Here is a 12,222-nt window from a genome sequence, read left to right on the forward strand (position 1 = left end):
AATCCTATTAGATATACCCAAGTTTCACATTTTTCATTTCAACCATTCGATTTCTCATTCATCCTTACATTGGTGAAAACCACATTTTCACTCAATTTTCCAACTTATACTAAATCAAACTCTTGTTCTGGTTGCGAGAATTATTAGGAAAAGACGAGTCTACCACCTTGGAGAGGAAATAAGTTGTTATTGTTGTCACTTTAGGTATCATATATCATCTTACAGTTGTCTTTATCTTTGTGGCTAGAGTAAAGGGTATACCCTACAATGAGTCAATGAGTCTCTTCAGATAGAAAAAATCATTGTAATCGAAAGGAAAGGACCATTTTTAACGGTCAAAACCATCATGCATGTGGCGGATTTGCGACCTAACTTTGTGACATAACGAACCTCATTGATTTTAGCGACGATAATGACATTGAAGTCGCCACAAAACAAACTGTTAGAATAATGGTACGTATTTTAAAACAGTACATTCAATATTATGAAATTTAAAATGGTTTACATGAAATACTTAGCTAAGTAGATATGTGAAGTTTATCCACTTTTATTATGTCAATCTATAAAAAATGGGGTTAGGAAAATGAATGAAAGAATTTGTTAACAACAAAAACGAATATTTTATGATGCCAAATGTTTGATTTATAACTAAGTAATGTTATAAGTTGATGATCACTTAATCTTTAAATATTTTCTCCTATATTAATTAGCAAATAGCAAGTTTACTTCGCCTCACAAGTTCACTATATAATTTTGTGCATATTTATTGGGTCATCTGTAGACTAAATAACTTTACATTATTTACGATCTCAATTTTCTCTCTGTCATCTTTGTGGAATGCTTAATCCAAGAAATAATGGCTAATATAAAATCAATGTAAAAAAATAATTGCAGTGTATATATTTTTATAACTTTAAGCTTTTATACTTTTAATATTTTCATTTTTACGTGATTTTGTTGCTATGTCGACATGGTATTTTTTTCTACGATAGTAATTTATGTTTCGGTATGTATTTGGCAAGTTAATGTTGGAAATTTTGTTAGGAAAATGATTTTTTCCAATTTTGGACTAAAATAAATATAATAAAATGAGCGGGTTTTATATATTTATTTGTGGGTTTGTGTTCTACGTTGGAAGGGCTTCGCAACGAACTAAACCACGTCCAAAACAGAGCTAAGATGAATGAGATATCGATGCTCAAAGTTTGGTGTTTAAAACTTGAATGCTGAAATATGTGGGAAAGTGGCACCTTGTCCCACATAGGATGAGAGATGGAACTTAAAGGGTATTTAAGTAGGATCTCTCCATCCTTATTGTTTCATGGAAGCACACACTAGTGTCCTCGCGAAGGGTGCTCCGCACCCTAACTCGCACTCGCTCGCGCGCGTGGCGTGGGCGATTAGGCGCAATGTGGCGCTTTGATGGCGCACTTCGCACGCTCGCATCGCCGCGAGCCGCTTGAGAGTCGCCTTTGTATTTTTTACCGCGCGCGCGTGGTGGAGCACAAGGGTTGCAAGGACCAAGTGGTAGGTGATGCGGCGCATGACGTGGCAGTCATGCGCATGCGCGCACGAGTACACATGGTGCGGTTGCGCGCATGATGCATGGGTCCTACTGTGTCGTGCGCGGCGCACCAGAGTGAGCCAATACGGCGCGACTGTGTGGCGCGCTCGTATAGGCTCACAGGTGACGTGGCGCACGCGCGCATGGCAGTGAGCCAAGTGGACGCACCGCACATGAGGTTGCAGACCTGCGCGCGCGGCAGTGTGTCTTGCGCGCGCGCGCGCGCGGAAGCTTTCTGCTGCAGTTAATGCTAGTGCAGTTACATTCAGCATTTGAAACTGACGAAGTTAATGCGTTTGACTGATACTTAAGTGACGAATTAAAGTGCATTAAAGACGTTTAATGCAGTTTAATTCACCCATTTAATTCGTTTTTCAGTTTCTTCAAGACCTGCAGTATAAATAGGGGGTTCCTATGGAAGATTCAAGACACCGGATAACACAAGCTTCTTACTATCCTCTCTCTACAGAATTCATCATCTTCTCTCAAGGCGCAAGGTACTCGTTCGGGTTGGAGTCAAGACCGGCAGTGCAACTGCTTGAGGCTGTTGTATCCCGGAAACAAACGTGTTCTCCTGGGAGACACGAAATTTGTTTTAAGAGACCCGTGTCTAACACGATCCTCAGCCAAGAACAGTTTCGTCTGTTCGTGTTATCTGTCTTTGTTTTTCCCTTTTTTAGTTGTAATTGTATTTTCTTTTCAGTTGTAATTCCGTTATTGTTCTTGTATTTCAAGTTAATAAATTATTTTATTTATTTTACACGAACGGATTCCTACAATCTTAAAACAAATTTTAAAACACCGTTCGTGTAGAATCACAAACTTCTCTGCGGTGAATTCATATTTTTTTTCTCACAGGAGGTTGTGTTTTAAAAGGTTTTTCTCTGTTTTGATTCAAAGTAGCGACTTTGTCAAAACAGAACTCTGTTCTTCTACTCCTTCTTCGTCTTTGGGTTCTAAGATCTTCTCTTGTAGTCTTCAAAGTTGGACTTAGAAGCTACGAGGCTGATTTTGTTACTCATCGATCTTGTTAGTAAATAATAAATCAGCACATTTATTATTCTAACAGTTTTATTAACTTGGTTTTGTGGAATTTTTCAGAATGTCGACTGAAAATACCAACATCAACGTTGTTGTCGGTACCCCAGCCAACACTGTGGGAGCGTCCACAGTGGCGAATCATGCTGAACGACCTGAGAAGTTCTCGGGTCTCCACTTCAAAAGGTGGCAACAGAAGATGTTCTTCTACTTGACCACCATGAACCTTGCGAGGTTCTTGACGGAGACCGTTCCCCAACCTGCGGAAGGGGAGACCGATGCTCAGGCTTTGAGCGCGGTAGAGGCGTGGAAGCACTCGGACTTTATATGTCGAGGCTATGTACTCAACGATCTCTCGGATGCGCTGTATAATGTGTACTATAATATCAAGACTTCCAAAGAATTATGGGAGTCTTTGGAGAAAAAGTACAAAACGGAGGATGCGGGAACAAAGAAATTTGTTGTCGCCCGTTTCTTGGACTTCAAAATGGTTGATAACAAGAGTGTTATGAACCAAGTCCAAGAGTTGCAAATTATACTAAATGACATCCACGCTGAGGGAATGGTACTTAGCGAAACATTTCAAGTGGCAGCCATGATCGAAAAATTACCTCCTGCTTGGTTGGATTTTAAGAATTATCTTAAACACAAGCGAAAGGAAATGTCGGTCGAGGATCTTGTTCTTCGTCTTCGTATAGAAGAAGAAAACAGGGTGGCCCAAAAAGGCACCATTTTGCAAGCTTCGGCTAAGGCAAACATGGTGGAAGTTGGGGAGTCCTCAAAGGGCAAGAAAGGCAAGGGTAAAAAGGACAACAAAGGGAAAGCAAAGGTTAACAACCTTGGACCTAAAAAGGGGACTGTGAAAAAGAAGTCTGCGCCTTTCCAAGGTACTTGTTACAATTGTAACGAGGCGGGGCACCGTGCTAACCAATGCAAGAAACCTAAGCGTGAGCGTGCGCATATGGTTGATGAGGATGGTATGCCTCTAATCGCAATGATAACCGAGGAAGCGGCTATGATTAAAGAAGTCAACGCAATGGGTGAAAACCCAAAAGGATGGTTCGTTGACACGGGTGCAACCCGCCATGTTTGTGGAGACAAGGCTCTTTTCTCTACATTCAAGGAAGCTTCAGGTGAAGAAAAGCTTTATATGGGAAATAAAGCTACCGCAAGCATCAAGGGGGAAGGCACGGTCGTCTTGAAGATGACTTCGGGCAAGGAGCTTACCTTGACAAATGTGCTTTATGTCCCAGAGATACGGAAGAATCTCGTGTCGGGATGGATGCTCAACAAGTTTGGATTTCGTCTAGTGTTTGAATCGGACAATTTTGTTCTTTCTAGACGTGGAATGTTTGTTGGAAAGGGCTATGCCCTTAATGGTATGTTTAAAATGAATGTAATGGTTGTAAACCAAAACAAAAGTTTGAATGAAACTTCTACTTCTACTTACATGGTTGAGTCTTCTAATGTTTGGCATGGTAGACTAGGGCATGTAAATTTTAATTCTTTACGACGTTTAATTAAATTAAACTTAATACCAACATTCCATATCGAGTCCAATCACAAATGCGAGACATGTGTTGAATCCAAACTTACGAGATCATCGTTTAAATCGGTTGAACGAATAACCGAACCCCTTGATTTAATTCATACCGATGTGTGTGATTTAAAAGCGGTTCCCACGCGTGGAGGAAATAAGTACTTCATCACGTTTATTGATGATTGTACTAAATATTGCTACGTGTATTTACTTAAGAGTAAAGACGAAGCAATAGAGAAGTTTATCTTGTACAAAAATGAAGTTGAGAATCAACTTAAAAAGAAGATAAAAGCTTTGAGAAGCGATCGAGGAGGTGAATATGTTGCACCTTTTGCCGATTTGTGCGCAAAAAGTGGCATTATACATGAGTGTACACCTCCTTATTCTCCACAATCAAATGGCGTGGCGGAACGAAAGAACCGCACATTGAAAGAAATGATGAATGCCATGTTGATAAGCTCGGGAGTGAACCGAGAAATGTGGGGGGACGCCATTCTCTCAGCAAACTATCTTTTGAACAAGATACCCTTGAAAAATAGGGACGAAACTCCATATGAGTTATGGAGAAAAAAGAAGCCATCGTACAAATACTTGAAAGTGTGGGGGTGCCTAGCTAAGGTGATTGTACCACCTCCTAAGGCTCTTAGGATAGGACCCAAAACTGTTGATTGCATTTTCATTGGATATGCACATCAAAGTAGTGCACATCGTTTTCTTGTATATGAATCCAAGAATCCCGATGTACACAAACACACTATCATGGAGGCAAATTCTAATATCGTCTCATATTTTGAGAATGTGTTTCCTATGTTAGGACAAACACATGCACCTTCATCAAGAGCGGTTGATGAAGCCGGTCCAAGTTCGTCTACATGGTTAGATGAACCAGGACCAAGTTCATCTACCAGGATAGATGAAACACATGAACGACCTGAGGTCGAGGAGGGTGAGCTTAGACGAAGTAAACGACAAAGGGTTGAAAAATCCTTTGGTCCTGACTTCATGAGCTACATGGTTGAGGGTGAGCCCAATACCTACCGCGAGGCGGTTAACTCAGCAGAAGGACCTCAATGGCAAGAAGCAATAGAATGAAATTGATTCTATATTGCAAAATCATACTTGGGAGTTAGTAGATCTTCCACCTGGTTGTAAACCACTTGGATATCGTTGGATATTCAAAAGGAAGATGAAAGTTGACGGTAGTATTGATAAATACAAGGCAAGGTTAGTAATCAAAGGATTTAGACAAAAGGAGGGTCTAGACTACTTTGATACTTACTCGCCTGTGACGCGAATAACCTCTATACGATTGGTTCTTGCAATTGCGGCTCTAAGAAATTTGGAAGTTCACCAAATGGATGTAAAGACCGCATTTCTAAATGGCGATTTAGAAGAAGAAATTTACATGGAACAACCTGAGGGTTTTTCCGCCCCTGGAAACAAGGGTAAAGTATGTAAATTGGTCAAGTCTTTGTATGGCTTGAAGCAAGCTCCAAAACAATGGCACCAAAAGTTTGATCATGTCATGATTGACAATGGTTTCAAAATAAATGAGTGCGACAAGTGTGTTTATTTTAAAGACACACCAAGAGGTTATGTGATTTTATGTCTTTATTAGATGATATGCTTATCATTGGGAGTGATGATAAGATGATCAACTCAACAAAAGACATGTTGAAAGCGAGGTTTGACATGAAAGACATGGGTCTCGCGGATGTGATTCTTGGAGTAAAAATCACTAGAACCCAAAATGGTCTTGTGTTGAGTCAATCTCACTACGTGGACAAGATCCTTGGGAAATTCAATTCGGACGATACGAGTATAGCTCGAAGTCCAATTGATAATACCCAACGCCTAAGGAAGAATAGAGGCGAGAGTGTTTCTCAGTTAGAGTACTCAAGGATCATTGGTAGTCTAATGTATCTAATGACATGTACTAGACCCGACTTAGCGTATGCTGTGAGCAGGCTAAGTAGATACACCAGTAATCCGAGCGAGGATCATTGGAAAGCTATCACGAGGGTGCTCAGATACATAAGATACACGAGAGACTATGGATTGCATTATACCCGTGATCCAGCAGTGATCGAAGGATACACTGACGCGAACTAGATATCGGATATAAAAGATCATAGATCGACAAGTGGATATGTGTTTACACTTGCTGGCGCAGCTATAGCTTGGAAGTCTTCCAAGCAAACGGTTATAGCTAGATCTACGATGGAATCCGAATTCGTCGCTTTAGATAAAAGCAGGGAAGAGGCGGAGTGGCTACGTCAATTTGTGGAAGATATTCCAAGATGGCCAAAGCCGTTGACGGCGATCTGCATACATTGTGACAATCAGTCTGCTCTTGCTAGAGCACAAAGCATGATGTACAATGGCAGATCAAGGCACATTCGACGTAGACACAACACGGTACGACAACTTATCTCAACGGGTGTTATCTCAGTTGACTATGTGAGGTCAAATGAGAACATTGCGGACCCGTTAACAAAAGGCTTAAGCACAGATAAGGTGTATAGGTTGTCAAGAGGAATGGGACTAAAGCCCATAGATGAAGGGAATATGAGGGAAACCTAACCTAGCTGACTGGAGATCCCAAGATCTAGGTTCAATAGGCAAACTTAATCATAAACCCAAAGGGAGTCACTGTGGGGGGTGCCCCAAATTCAATAAAGGGAGTTGTATACTTCCTAGTCCATTCCAATCAGTGACCTGAAGGAAAGGTTAAGCATGTTGAGGTTAAGGATTTTGAGGAAATCCAATTTAACCATGATGCATTTAATGATTCAGAGGAATCACCTATGTTAGATAGAAGTGGGGTCGCTTCGAATGGATTTGTGGGGAGGCGCAAATCCTAGAGCTGTCGCAAAACCAGGAACGTGTTCCATGACCATAAACGGACACAACCATGAGGTCTTGACTCCACTAGGGAGAGTATTGTGTGAATGTATATTGTCGCCTACATAAATGGGGGATTGTTCAAGGACACCGCGTCTACAAGACCCTAGGAGGCTAAGTATGCTTCACAAAAGGAGGTTCAAAGGTTACACCTACCTATCTTGCAATGCTCAACTGTTGAACGTGTATCGTTGAAACTTGATAGATCGATTTCTATTCATGTGGGGGATTGTTGGAAATTTTGTTAGGAAAATGATTTTTTCCAATTTTGGACTAAAATAAATATAATAAAATGAGCGGGTTGTATATATTTATTTGTGGGTTTATGTTCTACGTTGGAAGGGCTTCGCAACGAACTAAACCACGTCCAAAACGGAGCTAAGATGAATGAGATATCGATGCTCAAAGTTTGGTGTTTAAAACTTGAATGCTGAAATATGTGGGAAAGTGGCACCTTGTCCCACATAGGATGAGAGATGGAACTTAAAGGGGTATTTAAGTAGGATCTCTCCATCCTTATTGTTTCATGGAAGCACACACTAGTGTCCTCGCGAAGGGTGCGGAGCACCCTAACTCGCACTCGCACATGCTCGCGCGCGCGCGCGTGGCGTGGGCGATGAGGCGCAATGTGGCGCTTTGATGGCGCACTTTGCACTTCGCACGCTCGCATCCCCGCAAGCCGCTTGAGAGTCGCCTTTGTATTTTTGACCGCGCGCGCGTGGTGGAGCACAAGGGTTGCAAGGACCAAGTGGTAGGTGATGCGGCGCATGACGTGGCAGTCATGCGCATGCGCGCGCGAGTACACATGGCGCGGTTGCGCGCATGGTGCATGGGTCCTACTGTGTCGTGCGCGGGGCACCAGAGTGAGCCAATACGGCGCGACTGTGTGGCGCGCTCGTATAGGCTCACAGGTGATGTGGCGCACGCGCGCATGGACTTGAGCCAAGTGGACGCACCGCGCATGCGGGTGCAAACCTGCGCGCGCACCAGTGTGTCTTGCGCGCGCGCATGGATCTGAGTGAGTATGGCGCACGCGCGCATGGCAGTGAGCCAAGTGGACGCACCGCGCGTGAGGTTGCAGACCTGCGCGCGCGGCAGTGTGTCTTGCGCGCGCGCGCGCGCACGGAAGCTTCCTGCTGCAGTTAATGCTAGTGCAGTTACATTCAGCATTTGAAACTGACGAAGTTAATGCGTTTGACTGAGAATTAAATGACGAATTAAAGTGCATTTAAGACGTTTAATGCAGTTTAATTCACCCATTTAATTCGTTTTTCAGTTTCTTCAAGACCTGCGGTATAAATAGGGGGTTCCTATGGCAGATTCAAGACACCGGATAACACAAGCTTCTTACTATCCTCTCTCTACAGAATTCATCATCTTCTCTCAAGGCGCAAGGTACTCGTTCGGGTTGGAGTCAAGACCGGCAGTTCAACTGCTTGAGGCTGTTGTATCCTGGAAACAAACGTGTTCTCCTGGGAGACACGAAATTTGTTTTAAGGGACCCGTGTCTAACACGATCCTCAGCCAAAAACAGTTTCGTCTGTTCGTGTTATCTGTCTTTGTTTTTCCCTTTTTCCGTTGTAATTGTATTTTCTTTTCAGTTGTAATTCTGTTATTGTTCTTATATTTCAAGTTAATAAATTATTTTATTTATTTTACACGAACGGATTCCTACAGTTAACACTAGGTTAGTTTCCCGTGTGTTACACGGGTTTTTAAGACGGAGACATTTTCCTGTAAATGCAAAACAAAGACAGAGACATTTACATACCATATTGACATAAATGAGTTAATATAAATGTAACCCATCAACTCGTACATATTAATTAATGTCGTAGAGTCCGATAAGACGGCTCTAATGTGAGGTCCATCAGAGTCTATTTGATACCCTTTGTACGACTTCTTATTTTTTGAATCTTTGTATTTGATTCTAAACCTATTATTAATATTATTGATAATAATTTTAGTTATATATATCAATAATATATTTTATATATATATATATCAATAATATATTTAGTCTAACATATTAATATTATTATGAATTTCGAAACTTGTTTAGCTAGGATTTAATATTCTATTGAAGTTTTAATCACTCAAATGGTTACTTATTTACTTCTTGAATAACATGTTTGACCACTGTATCTTCTTTTCAATAATCATCTCCGCAATCACCATATCTCACTACTACAAAACTAATTTTTCTAAGCGAGTAGAAAACTCATTTTGGGCGGTGGGGGGCTGAAAACCGCTCAAAAGAAACATGGCCACGTTAACAACCTAAAAAAAATTGTTTTTATGGGCTATGTTTAAAAACCGCCTAAAACTATACCTTTTTTTGAGCTACATTTTGAACCGCCCAGAACATTTAAGCTTTAAGCGCCAAATATTTTTTAGTACCCCGCCCAGTTTTTTCATGAAACCCTAATACCCAAACACAATTGGATACATATGCCTTTTGTGGATCCTTTTATCCTCCTAGACACTTTATGAAACCCTAATCGACATCACATCTTTCATCCTTCTCAATTTGACAGGTTCGTCCATTTCTTCACCGAAGCTAATCAAAAGGTTTATTACCCTAATCGACAATACATGTTTGTCTAATTTGCTTATAATTTTATATGATTCTACAGGTGTGAACCTAATCGGTATCATCTATCTTAGGTTCGATTTGGAACTATGGAATGACTCTTTTTTATGGTTTGGTTGTTCTTAATCTGATAATACTCATTATATACTGTACACATTTTTGTATATAATATTAGTTTTGTTTATGTATATTAGCTTCATATTAGTTATGTTTATGTATATTTGTTTATGACCTTAATAGTAAGTCACTCGATTCAATCTCATAAACCCTAAATCATATTATTGATGATCAGTTCCCCCAAAACTCCATTGTTGGCTAACCCTACCTCTTCTTCATCATCATCTTTGTAGAATTGATCTCTAGATAAGACTAATGAATTGTGGTTGTTTAGTTTGATTCAACTCAAATTATCCATTTCTGTAACCCACCTTACAAAATTTGTACTAAGTGGATCTTAATTTGAAGAGGATTACTGCATTTTTAACAGGGAATTATCGGCATGAGGTAGCTTCTTCTATCTTTTTTATCGTTAATTACTCTAGTTAGTGTAGATTTTGTTAATTTGATTTAGGTTTTTCTTTGCAATGGTAATCTTAATTCATTCACATGTGAAAATAACCTGTTAAATCTTTCTGATTCTGCTCATGTTAGATCGATAGTTGAATTTAGGTGATTGAGGTACTGTTATTAATTTCAAATGTGTGAAAGTTGTTTAGTGGATGAAGTGTGAAACCTTAAAAGGTACTTTATCATCATCATCATCATCATCATCATCATCTATAATTGGTATATTATGTACATTTACAAATTGTAGGTGGTGTGATTATTTTTTCCTTTGATTGGATCTGGTACTAACATCTTGGTTCTCAGATAAATTCTCCAATTCAGCTTCAACAGAGGAGCCAGAGTTTTGTCAAAGAAAGTGCTAGCAAGTCTTTGTACTTTTTGTATGGTAAAAAACAAACGAAGGCAACATGTTTGAGTTATAGATTTTTTTTCACTGAAAACTTGTTTATTCTTATTTCCAGCTTGGTCCAAGGGACTCTCTAATACGGTGCTTTATAAAGCATAACCTAAGATCGTTGTGGATCCTATTCTATATGTGGCAGATCATTGTGGTATTTAGGTCAGCAATTCCTGTTGTGCTCCTTACTGCCTGAAACACGACATTTAGGTAACATTTTTTCGACGTGTTTGTTCAGGATTTATGCAATTCAGTTCCAATATATGATGTTTGTCTGTCGATTGTTCAACAATGATCGATTTTGTAAACTGATTTATATAATTATTGATTGTTCAACATTGATAGCCTGATGGCGAACTGCCAAGTGACAAGACTGTTGAGGGCTTTCAACACATTTTTTAGTGAAACATGTGTTGGAAAACACGTTTCACATGCCATTTTCGTTGACCTTGAGCCCACTGTCACCGATGAAGTGAGAACTGGTTCATACCGCCAACTGTTTTTCTCGGAGCAGCTCATGTGCGGGAAGGAAGATGCTGAAAACAACTTTGCACGAGGCCACTATACCAGTAAATATCACACTCTCGTTTAAATGATTATAATTTAGGTCTCCATGTGTGTGTATATATATCTTACTTTTTTATTTGGTTTTTTTAGATTTTGAACAACGCAAGAGAGATCACACAAGCAGAAATCAACGAAGATGGTTGAAAACGTCATGCATCGGTTTTTTAGTTCGGTATTTAGTGATGATAGGTAGCCATAGATTTAATTTAGTTTTTTTTTTAACAAGATGTGTACACTATGAATGTTATAATGTAATTAAACAAGTTTTCCTGAATTTGTTTAGGTTTGTTGGTTTTTGACTGCAATGTAGTATTTTTTTTTAATTCTTTTATTCTGGGCTCCCATTACTCTTTTTGGGCGTTCCATAAATACATTGTTCTAAGTTCCATTTTGGGCGGTTTACTAGGTGTTTGAGCGGTTCAATTTGAGTGGTTTTGGTGCTATTTTGGGCGGTGAGTCGTGTTACTTTGGGCGGTTCTTTACCCGCTTAGAATACACATACATTTTTTCCTGCGATGTTTGTTTGGGCGGTCCTAAAACCGCCCATAAACTTCAATTACACCGCCTAAACAAATACTTTTTCTAGTAGTGTCTATAGCGTACCAAGTATATCCTTTAGTGTTTTTAAATATAATTTTCTTATTATTTGGTATATAAAATCATATTTATTCAAGCCATGCAATACACGAGAGTTTTTAAAAATATAACTTTTTTTATTATTTGGTAAACAATATTACATTTATTCAACTCGTGTAATACACGTGGTTTTAAAGATATAGTTTTTTTTTATTATTTGGTATATAAAATTAAATTTATTCAACCCGTACAATATGTTTCTTGTACATATAACTTTTTATTATTTAATATATAAAATTACTTTTATTTAGCCCATGCAATAAAGGGAGTTTTTAAAGATATATTATTTTATTATTTAGTATATAACTTTATTTATTCAACTCGTGTGTAATATACGGGGTTATATCCAAGTATGAAATAAAATATTGCAAATATACACGTTAATATCAGATACAAATATTGCAAATATATTCCAC

At 39.3% G+C, this 12,222-nt stretch overlaps 1 long non-coding RNA gene across 1 annotated transcript; it reads left to right on the forward strand.

Annotated features, from left to right (window-relative positions):
• The first annotated feature begins 9,693 nt into the window (after nt 1–9,693).
• On the forward strand, nt 9,694–11,400 carry LOC118483855. Its single transcript, XR_004871922.1, has 3 exons — nt 9,694–10,813; nt 10,949–11,172; nt 11,261–11,400. It is a non-coding gene; the product is annotated as an uncharacterized LOC118483855 (long non-coding RNA).
• Nucleotides 11,401–12,222: the final 822 nt, after the last annotated feature.

The sequence above is a fragment of the Helianthus annuus genome, chromosome 11 (assembly GCF_002127325.2).
Source record: "Helianthus annuus cultivar XRQ/B chromosome 11, HanXRQr2.0-SUNRISE, whole genome shotgun sequence".
Classification (NCBI taxonomy): domain Eukaryota; kingdom Viridiplantae; phylum Streptophyta; class Magnoliopsida; order Asterales; family Asteraceae; genus Helianthus; species Helianthus annuus.